Below are 13,470 nucleotides of genomic sequence, written 5' to 3'. Positions count from 1 at the left end.
GATGTAAAGCATAGTGGAAACAGCTGTAGTTTCTACTGGGGACACGTTTGGTTATTGAAAAATGCTGTTACAGTTTGTCACCCGTCGCACTAATTGGCTGGTGTGCTAAATTTCAATGAGAGAGTAGGGAAAATAAGCACAGATTTATTTTCCCATCCACAGGCAGAGGTCACCCTGAAATCTGTCTGTGAACCTTGAGGGTGAACACCAGCTCTTTGTGGAACCTCAGAAGGTCGTGCAATGCAGGCAGGGTTCTGAGCATGAGCTGAGCCTGCCTGGTAATTCAAGCAGCAAGAAAGTTTGTTGCTGAGGTCTCGCTCCTAGCTAATGTGTGCAGAGACTCAGGCAGTCTGGAGGCTGATCTAGTTATCGGCACAGGGCGGAGATGGCTGGTGTTCACTGACTGCCTCTGCCCATTCAGTCACGTGACACATGCCACTTCAGGAATACACAGGAGGAGCCCCTTCAGTCTGTCTTATTCTTACTTCCTTGCTTCTGACTCTGAAACAACACCTTGAAAGGCAGTGTCACAAGAGGGTGAGGCTGGTGTGGAGGTCCCAGCCTGAGCGATTCAGGTGAGACTGTGGGCTTTGCATGGCAAGCTGCTTGCTCAGCAGGTGGCTTGCCAAAGGATGCTGTAGGTGACTGGGACTGAGAGTGTCCTCCGTAGTCTTCCTGATTGGTGCTATTCTGGCCACATTTCCTCTCTGATGGCTCCAGCACACCTGTGTGGTCTGGACAGAGGTCCACACCATAACTCAGTCTCTTTGAGAAACAATATTTTTTATTTTGTTTTATTTTAAAGTATAGGAGTTTTCCCTGCATGTATGTCTATGCAGCACATGCATGCCTGTGCCTGGAGAGGGTGTCATATTCCTTGGAACTGGAATTGCAGGTGGTTATAAGTGTGAAATGCTATGTGGGTGCTGGGAATTGATTCCAGGGCTTCCGGAAGATCAGCACTCTTAGCTGCAGAGGCAGCCATCTTTCTGTCCCATCTCCACCTCGGCCTCACATGATATTTGATCTTGTTGTAGACAGAATTGTTTCTACACACATCATGCTTCCCCCCCAGGGGGAAGAAGAACCCTCCCCAGCCTCTCTGGTTGCTTATTCACTCCTGAGGGAGGAGAGACAGTGGCTTCGTGGATTGGTTAGTTGGGGCTCCAGGACTGTGCAATCAACAGTCCGATGCCTGTCTGGAGCCACAGGGACCTGTGCCCTTTCTCCCCGGCCTGTGCCAGGCACCAGCCACTACGGTGACCTCTGAAGAAGGCTTGCACCCCCCAGTGGCTGCACTTTTGAGATCTCCCCTTTGTGAAGTTGTCAACCCTCCTTCTGACTGGCATTCTACATATTTAAAACTTAATATTTAATAATGAAAGCCTTACTCACATAATACCATCTAGATCTACAACCCCAGAACACCTTGTGACCCAGCATGCCATCAGAATGTGTTGTGACCACCCTTAGTCTCCAGTCTGTGAAACACCTAACACAAGTGACACAGTTCTAACACAGTTCTAAGACGTTTCAGTTGCAGAAGAGTGACACCTGTCTCCTCTGCTTGCTTGACTCTTACTGATAGAGTTGTCCAGAGCTCAGACCTACGTCATTTCTCTCCCCACCTAAGGACTCTCCTGACAAGTTCAGGCTCAGAGCCCAGAACAGCCACAGGAGGTGAAGGTCAATTGTTGTGTTCAGACCAGAGCGGGGGAAGAGGAGACGCCACCCAGCATGTAGCTTTCTGCCCTTGCACCTCTCTTTTCTCTCTGAGAAGCCCATCACTTACCTGAGTTCCCTAAGATAGTTTTTTTGGAGGGGGTAGGGGAGGGGTGCATATTAGTTACTTTTCTGCTGCTGTGATAAAACACTATGACCAAGGCAACTTACAGAAGAAAGGTTTATTTGGCCACATGGCTTCAGAGCAATGAGCCCTTCATTGAGAGGAGGCATAGCAGGAAGTGGTAGCCATGGCGGCAGGATCAAGAAACAGAGCTCATCATCTTCAAACAGAAGCACAAAGCAGAGAGAGCAAACTGGAAATAGGCAAGGCTTTTCCCCCTCAAAGCCCGTCTTCCAATGGCATACTTCCTACAGCAAGGCTACATCTCCTTCCTTCCTTCCTTCCTTCCTTCCTTCCTTCCTTCCTTCCTTCCTTCCTTCCTTGTTGTTTTGGTTTTGATTATTGTTGTTTGTTTGTGTGTGTGTGTGTTTTTTGAGACAATGTTTCTTGTGTAACAGCCCTGTCTGTCCTGGACTCACTTTGTAGACCAGACTAGCCTTGAACTTACAGAGATCCCCTTGCCTCTGCTTCCCAAGTGCTGGGATCAAAGGCATGTGTCACCATGTCTGGCCAAGGCCACAGCTGCTAAACCTCTCCAAATAGCACCACCAATGGACTAAACATTCAAACATTGGGGCCTGTTTGGGACATTTCTCATTTAAACCACTATAGAGGTAGAGATCCGGTAATTGCATGGCCCTTCCACCCTTTCAGGGGCCTGGCCTTGAATAAACCTGGTTCTTCCCCGCATCTACTGAGTGTTGGCTGAGTGATGAGAGCGGGGACAAACAGGAGCTCCAGCTCTGTAGCAAACTCACTACTCACCCACACTGCAGTGCACCCGAGGCCTCAAACAGACATTTCTGTTCACTTTGGCCCACCGACTTAATGTTTTCATTTCTGTATTTAAAAAAGAGCTGTAATTTATGAGTTCCCTTGTTTGGCTTCTATAAAAACATCAAGCTGGTACCACACTGGAACATGGAATTTAGTGTCACCTAACCCTGTGCTCCCGGCCATGGACCCTCATATTTGGCTCCAGAATCTCCCCTTGGAGATAAGAGCTGCCTTTGTGCTGAAAATAGGGAGTCTTGCTTTTCTCTCCAAGGCCAAAAGGATTTGTGAGGTCACTTCTGCCTCTCTTCTGGAAGCACAGAGGAGAGGGCAGATGTCATCTTGTGAGCCAGCCTGCTGCCCTATGACAAGCTTTGGTTGTGAGAGTTTATCCTGGGCTGGCCTGAGGAGTTTAGAGTCAGCTCCCTTGATGTCCCTAGGTCCTGACTGCTTGTGAGAACAGAATGGATCAGATCTAATCTCTGTTCCTTAACTCACCGAGACGTCTTGTGAGTCCTCGTCTAGCTCCTTTGTGCCTTTTGAATGTCCTGATAAATCCGAGTTCACACCAGGCCTTTTAAAATGGCCTTTTTCAACGTAACCTTTAGCAAATGTGTATTGATTACCTAAAGCCCAGGGACTGTGGTGACATAAATGCCATATCCAGGTGCCAGAGTCTGACCTTTCCGCACATTCTTTTTGGACCAGCCTGGGGCCTGGCTCTGTGCCAAGTGGGGTGGCTGCAAGGAACAGCAGGCTCCAGGTTCATCCTGACTGGGGCTCCTTGAGGGTTGGGATGGCTTGCTTTCTATTGCTATGGTAAAACACCATGTCCGAAAGCAACTTGAGGAGGAAAGGGTTTGTTTGGCTCATACGTCCTAATCGTAATTCCTTACTGAGGGAAGTCGGGGCAGGAGCAGAAGCAGGAGCCTGGAGGCAGACACTGAAGCAGAGGCCATGGAAGAGCGCTGCTCGCTGGCTTGCCATTCATGGCATGCTCAGCCCAGGACCACCTGTCCAGGCATGGCACCACTCTCAGTCAGATGAACCCTCCCACGGCAATCATCAGTCAAGGAAATGCCCTGTGTACCTGCGTACAGGTCATTTACTAGACTGAGGTTCCGCTCTCCCAGATGACCCTGGCTTGTGTCAACTTGACAGAAAGCTAACCAGTGCAGAAGGGAATATTTGCCGCCACTGGCTGACTTTACAGCAGGGCCCAGTTCAACTCAGCTTCTTTCTAGGCATCCTAGCACCATGCCATCGGCACACAGCTGGTGGCTGAGCTCCCTTCCTCCTTTAGAGTCAAGTCCTTAGCTTTGAACTCTGTGGAGGAAGGAAGTAAGTGCAAGAAACCCAACAAAATTGGGTGAATGCGAAGCTCTCTTCCCGGGGACCCTGCCATTTACTCATTTGCAAACAAGAGCTTAGGACGAAGTGTGGAGAAAAACACCGGCATCATGTTCCAGGACAAGTGGATGAGTTACCAAAAAGGCTTACAGGTACTGTGCTGCGGGGTGGAGAGAGCGAGAGTGCCTTGCTGCCAACACTTCTTCGGCTTCCCGCTTTCCTGATTTCCCCTCACCACACTCTTGGATCCTTTCTCCCTCTGTGGATGCCCCTCCTCTGCTTTCCACACAAATCCACCCTGTCCCACGATGCCATTCCCAGTGTCCATCTCCTGTGCTTCTATCTGAACTCTAGACACAGACACCAAGTGGCACAGACAGCAGCTGTACAGCGAACACACTACCTCCCTTCCTGCCCCTGGTGCTACCTCACGGCATGGTTTTGTCAGCCCTCAAAGCAGGGTCTTCAGTTCTGAGGCAGTTGTCAGCTGATTATCTCTCTAACCTGCTGTTCAATACTTCCTTGGCTAGCATGTGGCTGGAAGGCTGCCTAATGGCATTTTTATAGCCCGGTGGTGTCCCGCTCCATTAAACCTCAGCGATGGTCACATGCATTGTTCTGTCTACCCATGGTGGGGGCACGCCGCTGATCAGACGGGAGAGGGGGATGGCAACATTGCCAAGTCAAAGGACAGATGTGCAGAGTCAAAAGGAGACATCATGACTGCCTGCCACCATACCATCAAGAGAACCAAAGCTCAGAGGGGAAAGGTTGCCGCTCGAGGCTGGGCAGCCAGCGGGCACAGGTGGATGTGCTGGCGCCGTGAAATATACACTGGTGTTCAAAGAGCTTAGTGCAAAAAGCAAAGAGGATGCATGGAGGCTTATCAGTGTTTTTAAAAGAGTGATGGCATGTGCAATAGTGTTTCGGATGTGTGCGCGGGTGCTAGAAATCTTACAAGGCATGCGTTTTGGTTTTTTAAATTTCCATCACGCAGTGCTGGTTTCAGATCTTCTAGAGAATTGGTAGCAGTAGGGTGAGTGTTAAGTGGATACGTGTGTGAGTGTGCATGTGCGTGTGTGTCTGTGTTAGTGTGCACGGCAGTCTATGTGGAAAGTGAGACAGAGAAGTGAATTGGTGTACATATATGTGTATCTGTGTGTAAGAAGGTGTGTGTACATGCTGATGTGTGCACACATGTATGTATGCATAGATTTATATTGGAATATGTATTCGTGTGTGTGTATGAGTATGTATGTAAATGGATGATGTGTGCACGTATGTAAGTATTTTATGAGTATAGATGTGTGTGTACTGTTTGTGCATGCATGTATATATGTAGGAATGTGCATTTGTATGTAAGTACACGGGGACTGATGTATACATGTGTGTATGGGGTCTCTTGGTTAGCCTCAGCTATCAACTTGACCCAGCCCAGAGTTATTGGGGAGAGTCTTACCTGAGGTGTGGCCTAGGTCAGCTTGGTCTATGGGCATGTCTATGAGCATTTTCTTAATTGCAAACTGATACAAGAGGGCCCAGCCCATTGTGGTTGTGGGTGGTGATGTCCCTAGGACAGTGGGCCTGGGTTGTATAAAAAAGCCAGCTGAGCAAGCCAGTAAGCAGCCTTCCTCTTTGGCATCTGCTTCAGTTTCCTTGTGAGCTCCTGCCCCGAATTCCCTTTTGCGGTGATGGACTGTGATCTGGAAGCCAAACAAACCCTTTCCCTCCCTAAGCTGCTCTGATCAGGATGTTTTATCACAGCAACAGAGAGCAAACTGGAATGGCATGTGTGTGTGTGTGTGTGTGTGTGTGTGTGTGTGTGTGTGTGAGAGAGAGAGAGAGAGAGAGAGAGAGAGAGAGAGAGAGAGAGAGAGAAAGTCAGTCCTCAGAAAGCCACAGTCAGTAATTCTGATCAAAGCCCAAGGTGTCTTCACATCACTATTCTGTGCCACGGCCCTGCTATATGAAATGCACAGGAAAACTGACCATGTCAGAAGTACCATTCCGACTGACAGACTCAGAGTGGAGCAGTGACTCAAGAAGATCACACGTGGGGTGTGCAAGGGCCAGGGAGCAATCAAGCACCAAGCACAAAGCTGAGGTCTCTGCAGAGCCAGGATGCCTTGAAGACCTTTCACCACAGTCCTCACGCACAGCTCGGGAGAGAGCGCTGTTACAAGCAAGAGTTGCAAAACGACTCCCACACTGCTGTGGCCTTGGTGCCAGGTGAAGGCACATCCTTTACTTCAGCCATGCGCCTCTCTGTACCGTATTACTGCAGGGCCAGAGCTCACACATGGCCTCTAAACGTAAGGACTTAGGGAAACCATCACGGCTATCAGATTTTCTTTATATATGGAGCACTAGGGTTTGTTTTCTCAGAGCTGAGGATGTGCCAGGCTTTGACACTTGCCAGGCAAGAGATCTACTGCCAGCTACTATATCCCAACAGTGCGTCTCGTCTCTGGTTATACGTGGTCTGGATGCTAGGTCTGCCTCAGAGACACTATGCTTGAGTGTCTCACAAATGCAGGGAGGCCCTGGACTGCCTGTGCTCTGGAGTGGAGCTTGTACAAAGCTGACCACAGAGTGAATGATCAATACGGGTCACTTCTTCCTGTCCTCGCTGGTCTGTCTCTGTTCAGAGTTTTCTAACTACTCAGATGTAACAATGCTCTCCCACGTGATTTCCTAGACAGCCCTAGGTACGTGACAAGCAAGTCAACTTCGACTGTGGGAGAAATGACTTCATCACTCCTGCTCTCCGTTAGCCTGCACCCAGCTCTTCGTGTTGGCTGTCTGTTCTGTCTTGACAACTCAGTATGTGCACACATGTGTATTTGTATGCACACAGGCATGTGTGTGCATGTGGGGTGGGACGAGTGAGGCTCAGAGGCCAGTTTCTAAAAGTCCCAGGCAGGATGAAAACCATGTGTCCTGACCTTTTCTTTGTTTTCTGGAAACGTGGAGTCCAGACCAGCAGAATCACAGAAGAAGCTGTGGAAGGGTCTTGGAGAACCTTGAAAGAATCTTGGAGTGCAGCCCACCTATCAATGAATGTAGTGGATTTCATTTCACCAAGTTACTTTAATTAAACCTGGGGCTCACTGTTTTGGCTAGCCGGCAAGCCCTAAGTATCCACCTCTCCTTATGTCCCTGCCCATCCCCAGCACGGAGAGTCCAGACCCATGATATTACGAAGAGCTTTTTACACAGATGCTAGGAATCTGAACTCACCCTACAGACTGAGCTACCTCCCCAACCTCATGTGATGGATTTTAAAGAATGTAAGTGTTGGCTCTTCACACCAACTCTAAATACAAGAATTGTACAATTTCAGCGAAGCATGGTGGCACATGCCTTTAAGCCCAGCACTATGGAGGCAGAGGGCAGGCGGATCTCTGAGAGTTTGAGGCCAGACTAGTCTACGAAGCAAGTCCAGGACAGCCAGGGACTACACAGAGAAGGCTACACAGAGAAACCCTGTCTCAAAAAAACAAAACCAACCAACCAACCAAACAAACAACCAAACAAAAGAATTTTACAATATCTTGTACAAGAGAAATTCTCTTGCATCAAGACCCGATGGAGCCATAATTGAATGAAGATAATTTTCCAAGAAATGTTTATCATCTCCAGGATTTTTTTTTTTTTTTTTTTTTTGCAGTGGGGAGATGAGGGTGAGGGAGTTGTTGTTGGGACAGGGTTTCTCTGTGTAGCCTTGAATGTTCTGGGACTCACTCTGTACACCAGGCTGGGCTTGAACTCACAGAGAACTGCCTGCCTCTGCCTCTCCAGTAGTAGGACTAAAAGCATGCGCCACCACCACCTTCAGGCTTTAACGATACCTCTTATTTAGGGCAAGAGTCTTACTGTTGGCCTTACTGGTTGGATGGACAGCTGTCCTGCGACTTGGGAGCCCAGAAACCATGTGGTTTTGAGGGAAGAAGGTATCCTGAGATATGGCAGCCTAGGAACCACACAGCTCTGAGAGGAGGCTGAGGCATCGCAGCTCCCAGGAGCTGAGTTCAAGAGCCTCAGGCCCTCTCCATTTCTTTCCTTTTCCCCTTCTCTTTATTGCTTCTTGGCTTCTTTCAATGAAAGAGTCAGGCAGCAGATCTCATAAAAGATATTTTGAAGAGATGAATCCAGGGTTGGCCAGCCCTGCTCCTGGAAGAGGACACCAGGGAACTGAGCAGACACAGCCTTTATATAGGATTTCTTAGGGGGTAGAGCTTTCTAGGGCAGAGATTTCCAGGGTGAGGATTGGTGGGATTTCAAGTCCTGAACTTGGAGAAGTTCAGGGGTTGGTGGCTTTTTGTTCGGACTTTTCACCTAAAAATAGCATCATCTGGGAAGGGTCCTGACGAGTGGCTGGAAATGACCTTTGAGACAGTTATAGAGACCGGAAACACTGTTATGACAGTTAGAGAGGTCTGGGGGCAGGCCTGGCTGCTGAAATGCCTTAGGCAGGGGCCTGGCCACTTTCCTGTCTTGAGGGTTTACAAAGTTTGCAAAGTATACAGAGTTTACAAAGGGAGTCTTATATTTAGAGTATTGAAAATGAGCTCATCATGAACAAACACCGAGCTCAGATTAACTTTATTTCCTTCCCCAAAGACATGTCTATTCAGCAATTATGCCTTATATTGAATTGTTTATTTACTGTATTGGCTAGCTACTGCTGTGTAAAAGATTGTCCCCCCAAATATAGAGGCTTTAAACAATAAGAAACACTTAACTACCACTCACAGTTTTGGGGCGTCAGAAATTTGGAAGTGCTTGTCAATTTCTTGTGAGGTTGCTATAGTTACCTGAATACTTTCCTGGTGATGAGCGTGTATGGCTTGATAAATCATCTCAATATTTGTGCAAATCTTGATTTCTCTTTACATAAGTGTGCTATCACCTTTCTCACTGTCACAGGGCTAGTGTGGCAGGTATGAAGGAGAGAGAGAGGAAGAAAGGTCAGCTCCTAGGTGTTCAACTTAAAGAGGCAAATGATGGAGCCCACGTCAGACTATGGGGAAAGACTGTCTTGATGTCTTGATTTTCCTCAGTGATTAAACATGACTTGGAATTGCGTGCTGACTAAGCCCTTCCCCCTCTAAAGCTGTCTTTGGTCAGAGTGTTTTATATCAGCAATAGGAAGAAAACTTGGACAGTTCTAATCTAACTCCACAAATATATTCCACAGTGCTGGCACTGCTGCTTATTTTCACAGTACATGAGGTTTCCTGGTTAACACATGGTTCTGCTTTTCTTTATAGTGGCCATCCAGATAGTCAGGAGGTGGCATCTCATGGTGGCTTTTAGTAGAGTGTTCCTAATTGTTCCAGAGGTTGAACATTTTTTCAGTGCCTATTGCTTCTCTCTATTATTCTAATATATATACATCTATATATATTAATGAGCAAATTCAAATTTATTTTAATGCCACGTCCTTTCAAAAACCTCTTAAGTTAATGGGAGCCATGGTTCCCTGGGACAGCATTTCAGAGATACAAAGTGTAACCTTTCTCTAGAAACCCCCAGCAAGTCATATAAGTCCACAGCTTCACAAAGCCAGTTCTCTTCAGTCTACTCCTCTGGTTCCTGGTTTCCCTTTCATGGGAAGAAACTAAAAATATTTCAAATAGGAATCTGGGCATAGTGATGCACACCTTTAATTCTAGCATTCAGGAGACAGAGGTATGTGAACCTCTGAGTTCAAGGCTAGCCTGGTCTACATAGTGAGTTTGAAGCCAGTTATAAACTACATAGTGAGATCCTGTCTCAAACCAAACCAAACCAAACCAAACCAAACCAAACCAAACCAAACCAAACCAAACCAAACCAAGCCAAACCAAACCAAACCAAAACCAACAATCAGCAAGAAAAAGCCAGTGGGATTTTCGATGTAGGTTCTAAAATCAAGTGAGGGGAAACTCACTGGTTCCAGGGAGGAGTGGAGTCAGGGGGAAAGCATGTTGGCATGGATTACTTCTTTACAATTTTGTGAAAATGGGTGGATGGAGGGACTCCGAAGAACAAAAATGACTGAAAAATGACTTCAAAGAAATGGACTCCGAAGAACAAAAATGACTAAAAAAGTTTTTACAAATGAGGATCCATTTGATAGATTATAAAAATTTCTTCTTAGTGGAGACCTCAGCTTCTAAAAATGGAAAAGGGTCTAACCAGATACCCTAGATCACAAGGAATCTGCCATAAGTGAATAAAAAATAGATATGGTCTTCTCTGAGGGCAGTGAGGAACAAAAACCCCCAAACGAATAAGAAAATGATGTTAGTGATGTAAGCAATTTCAGCTCAGGTTTTCTTTTCTTTTCTTTTCTTTTCTTTTCTTTTCTTTTCTTTTCTTTTCTTTTCTTTTCTTTCTTTCTTTCTTTCTTTCTTTCTTTCTTTCTTTCTTTCTTTCTTTCTTTCTTTCTTTCTTTCTTTTTTTTAGTGGTGACCACTAATTTTGCCTTCTTCCTGTTCTGTTGTAGGGCCACAAACCTTGACCAAGCAGGGCAGAAAAAACTAGAAAGAAGGGCCTGACCACGATGGATTTTGACTCCTGATTTTATTATTCAGTTTCTTTTTCTACTGAAAGTAGTCTTCAGTGGCTGGGAAGCCTGGCCTGCTAACACCAGAGTCGTTTGGTGCTGGTTTTTTATTGGAAGGAGTGGATGGGTAGGTGGGGAAAACCAGGATGAGGGCAGAAGACCCCACTGTGCTGGTGGTCTTGGGTGCACTTTGCAGAGCCTGGGGTGCCGTGGGAAGGGGGTGAGGCAGAAATGACAAGCTGGGGAAAAGGGACCCACCTCAGCCCCCAGCTCCAGTCTCTTCATTTCTCCACTGGTGGCATTCTCTGCAGTCTTGGGGGCCTTCTTTTTCTTCTTTTTCTGGGTTTTTCGACTTGCAGAACTCTGGAGAAGACCCTTTAGCTCTGCATTCTGGACCTCCATCTCAGACTTGGAGCGGTCAGGCTCAAAAGGACCACTGGTTGTCCGCATGGGGCCATTGGAAATGAGGAAAACTGGGAAGTCACTCTGGGTGACAAATTCACCCTCTTTCTCCTGGAGAGTATTAAAGGTTGTGGCTTTTCATGTTTGGCCCGCTCTACCATATCCATTGGAGCCTTCTCATCTTCAAATGCTCTTAGAGTAAACGGCATGGCCTCAAAACACCATTCCACCTCACTGAAAAACCTTCCATTTTCAGTCTGTATTGTTTAGAGGGTCTCGTTTGTAAATGGTGGTTCTCCATCCTGCATCTTTATCCTTGCCTCCTCCTGAGCTGATGAAGACATCCACAGCATAAACTCTGCCTTTTCATGGTCCTTCTTCCACTGGTCTGTAGGATTATGGATAATGGTTTTCTCCCCATCAGTCACATACTCCTTTAACCAGTGTGACACATACCTTCTATTGGCGTGCAATTAACTGAGTGAGCAACTTTGTCCCAGGCTTCTGTCACATGTGTGTTCTGGTTGGCGATGTTGCCCCCACCGCTTACACCTGGTCACACCAGGTCCTCAGCCATAGTTTGCTCCTGCTGCTAGTCTTCGCCCATCTTCCTACTAACACTACCGTAGCTTCATTTTCCTCCAGCTGTCTGCATACCCAGCCACAAGCTGTAGCCAGAGCCTCCATATGTGTGTGTATACATGGATACATATAATCATTTGTTGCTCATCTATCTATCTATCTATCTATCTATCTATCTATCATCTACCTATCTATCATCTACCTATCTCTACTAACTACCTATCAATCATCTCTCTCTATATATATCTGCTTACTTTTGAGACAGGGTCTCCTGTAGCCCAGGCTGGCTGTGTAGTCGATGCTGACCTCAACTCCTTATCTTCCTGCCCCACCTCCCATGCCACCACCATATCCAGCTGTTTGTGCCCATTTTTCTACCTGGCTAATCTGTTGTTATGGTTCCTGCATTCCTTAAATGGTTAGAAACTGAAAGACTAATGAATCCTTGTGAGCTGGGAAAGTTGGGCACCATTTAGATCTCAATGTAAAAAATGAAACTTTATCAGAACACAGCTACACACATCCATTTGCATTTTACCTTCGCATTGGAACGTCGGAGTCGGCCAGTTGAAACAGACACCAGATATCCTGCAAAGCCCAGAGTTTTTGTTATCTGGTGTTTTATAGAAAAGTTGGCTAAATCTAGGGATCGAGAAGAAAGCCAGCAAAGATCACAGGAAGTAGTTGTTGAAACAGTACAGTAGGGGGCAGAAGAGAGCAGATGGAGTGGCCCTTGCTCATTGGTCTGACAGGATCCAAAAGGACTGGAGCTCAGACCCCACATGGGACACCGGAGCTCTTCAGCCTGGGTGTAGAAACCACAAGCACACGAGGCTGAGCACACTCTGAAAGCAGAGTCCCCCAGCTTCCCTGCTCTCTCTCTGTCTCCAGGCTCTCTTCTACACAGCTGCATGTTGTCTATTCTAAAACACAGCTTGGGAGGCTGAAGTAGAAGGATTGGGAGCCCAAGGTCGGCTTTTACTACATATCCAGTTTCAGCTAACCTTGTATGCATGAGACACTATCTAATGTAAACAGTGAGGCTACTAAAAAACCTTTCTGGGGCTCTCTGCTGTTCCCACATGTTAAGAGTCATACCCCAGCCAGTTACAAGGCCCTGTTTCTCCTCTTTACTTTTCTGTCTCTCATTGCTTGGCCCCATTAGAGCCCCAGGCCTCAGCAACACACATACTGGCTCCCTTCCCTGGTGGCTCTTTTTGGCCCACTTGGGCCTTTCCCTTGCTGTCCAAGGTACATTTCCACTCTCCCTCCTCTTCCCCTCCTTTTTTGTCTGTTTGTTTGTTTGTTTGTTTTACCCAGATAATTGCCTATCCTTCAAGGCTCAGCTTGGGTCCCACTTCTTGCAGGAAGCTCTCCTAGGCCTCTTCCCCCTCCACCCACACTGCCCTTTGGGCTCTTTTGTTCTGAGCAAGTTCCATGGGTCAGGGTTTCATTACCTCAGGGTTCCCAACACTCGCAGGTGTCCCAACACAAACCAGGCACATAGCAAGTGTAGGCGGGAATGAATGAATGAATGAATGGAGATAAAGTGTCACCCAAGGAGTATTGTTCTTTAAAGTTCAAAATTGCTTAGAGATGCCCAGGTAGACATGTCCAGGTGTAACTGACCCTGGGAGATTCCAGACAACGTCATGTGCACGGATGTCACATCCTGTAGGTTTGTAGAGTGGGACTGGTTCCCGGGGACAGCTGAGTGACCTCACACAGTGAGGGCAGCTTCTGAAACCCTCCCTCTTTCTGCACACATGTGGCCCCCCCAACACACACTGTTCCCAAAGGGACGCAATAGCTGTACTTCACAGCCCCCTCCGATGCTGATCAAGACAGTATCAACTCCTGTGTATAAGAGTCCCTGTCCTGCTTGGGATGCACACTGGACTAGAGAAACTTCCTTGTCCCCTCTTGGGCTAGAGCCTACCAACTTGGATTGGATCAAAACTGG

General features: G+C 47.2%; 1 pseudogene; it reads right to left on the bottom strand.

Annotated features, from left to right (window-relative positions):
• Nucleotides 1-10,560: 10,560 nt before the first annotated feature.
• On the bottom strand, nt 10,561-13,161 carry LOC129666066 (proliferation-associated protein 2G4-like; annotated as a pseudogene).
• Nucleotides 13,162-13,470: the final 309 nt, after the last annotated feature.

Source organism: Psammomys obesus, unplaced genomic scaffold, assembly GCF_907164565.1.
Source record: "Psammomys obesus unplaced genomic scaffold, mPsaObe1.curated_primary_1811, whole genome shotgun sequence".
Lineage (NCBI taxonomy): Eukaryota > Metazoa > Chordata > Mammalia > Rodentia > Muridae > Psammomys > Psammomys obesus.
Note: the sequence above shows the minus strand (reverse complement) of the source record. Positions and strands in the feature narration are given on the sequence as shown.